Source organism: Atta colombica, unplaced genomic scaffold, assembly GCF_001594045.1.
Source record: "Atta colombica isolate Treedump-2 unplaced genomic scaffold, Acol1.0 scaffold126, whole genome shotgun sequence".
Taxonomy (NCBI): domain Eukaryota; kingdom Metazoa; phylum Arthropoda; class Insecta; order Hymenoptera; family Formicidae; genus Atta; species Atta colombica.
Genome location: NW_017259213.1, coordinates 4,333,515 through 4,335,846, shown reverse-complemented (window position 1 = coordinate 4,335,846; position 2,332 = coordinate 4,333,515).

Here is a 2,332-nt window from a genome sequence, read left to right as displayed (position 1 = left end):
CACGGTCGTTTATTAACTCAACCCCCTGCGGTGAGATATCACGCGCGACATAACTTACGCTTGGACAGGGTTGCAAACTATACTACACATATAGAGCCGGGATTACCATACATAACGACGCTAAGGTTATGGTGTTACACGCGGATGGTGGAGCAGCACTGGTGTCCAGTGACTCCCATGTCGGCTTGTTATCCGGACCGCCCCGTCGTTATCTGCAATTACCCCAAAACAGCCCCTAGTTTATAAATTATAGGCCGTCTCCGTACCCCATTGCCGCACACTGTGCTTCCTCCTTCCTCCCTTTAGCTCTTCTGTCGTTCTCCGCTCTTCGCGCGCGAATCATCCCTATCGGATCCAGCGGTACATCTGTCATCAAACGCGGCCAATTACGTTCAATTATCCCGGTCACCGCCGTCGTGTTATCGTCGCGACTGTGTATCATCCAATGCGTAAAGAATAAATTTCTGGCCAATTAAACGAAATTGTGCCATGATAATTGCTAATTAGGTGTGCGTCAGCCAATTACAAAAACGCGATTGAGTCGCAAATATCAGTATCAACTCTTTTCCTGCTTCTTGGTTTCTTTCTTCTTGTTTTTCGCCGGTAATGTTTGTTACTATTATTATTTACAAATTATACTAAAAAATGTAATACGTTTTTTGTGCTGTCCGATCGCATTTTCTCGAGAGTTTTTCAGACTCGTTTGATTAGATATTAAATTGGCGGAATAATCGCGCGTCACGCACAGCTATAATCCGTGCTACAAGAAGTAATCCTTGTTGAGAGAGCAGCGATTTCTCCGGTCGCAAGTACCCATAGAGCGTAAAAGGTCCTGGATGCGCTTGCAGGCGACAATACGATCATCTTGTCGCGCGCTATTGTTGTGAGAGATTTCAATGGACATTGCAACAATGAACCGTTGACGACGGTGCGTCGCATTGCGCAAAGGGAGCTGTGCGAGGACTCCCCACGGCTAGCATAAGCCTGCTTGACTGTACTTTTCACGCCCTTCCACGACGCAAGATTATTATATCTCCGACCCTTCGCCGGCGAACACCAAATAGACATCTGCTTTCAAAAGGCGTAATGCTCATGTAAAAATAAAAATACATCGCAATTACATGAGGTGTATAAATATTTTGCTTTTCCAATATTAAATATTATATTGTCTTTTTTTAAAGATCTCATCAATAATCATTTTCATAAATATTACAGAATTATTTGAAATAAACAAGAAGTAATTAATCATTATTTAAAAAATAATTATTTTCAAATAGTTAATTATCATACTTTTCTGGTTTCTCCAAAAACGCAATAATAGTTGCAAAAATAATGTGTGTTATTTTTCTCAAACTGCGAGAGTGTCATTGATAAAATTTTAATATAAATGATTGTGAATATGATATGTACATACAATGCACGATTGAGTGAACTTGTATAACAGCCTTTATTTTATCAATATGATACAATTTTAATAGACTTATGATACACTATGATACGTGAAATCGAAATCCATCTCCCTGTTCTCGCGATCTTCGCGGTAATGCATTATAATAATTGTCACAAGATTTAACTGTTGCTATAGATCAAGCGATATGATTCATAATTTGACGTCATTCCATTGTAAAAACGTTGCGATTCAGCAATTTAAGTCACTACGCATTGCTCTCATTTCCCATTGTTTCAAAAAAAAGAGAAATGCAAAAATCGTTAAGAGATCTTCCGAATGTTCTGCTCATTAATTTATATTATTGTGAGACATAAGCCGCTAAATCGCGCCGCTAACTTCCTTAATTTACTATTCATTAATATCTATGGTATAAGATTGACTGTAGCACAAAAATACATTTTTATAATTATAGCTAGACCTCGTGTTGTAATATTACGATACCGCGAGCACGCATGATATCCATTCGATCTTTCCAATTTTTTTGGTTCAGAGACTAGTTTTTTGTTTATTTTGTAATTATAAGAAGAGATGGTAGAAATTTCAGAAAATGTAATAAACTTAATTATGTAGCATATTTTTTATACGACAGGCAACGTGTTTGCTTCAAAAGCGAATTTACCTAGTCTAGATTTACCATATATATTGCTTTTAATTTAAAAAAAATGCATGTTTATTCGCATTTACTGCAAAGTACTTATTGAAGAATAGATTAAAGATCGCCTATTGATATTTTAATCTTTTTTTAAATCCTGTAAATCGTCACGATACTCGCACAATCAATGCTGCCACACTCACGAATCGACGATTGACAAATCTTGGAAATACAACATACGATATTCGTAATATATTTACATACGAAATAACTTTAATATGCACTTGGAA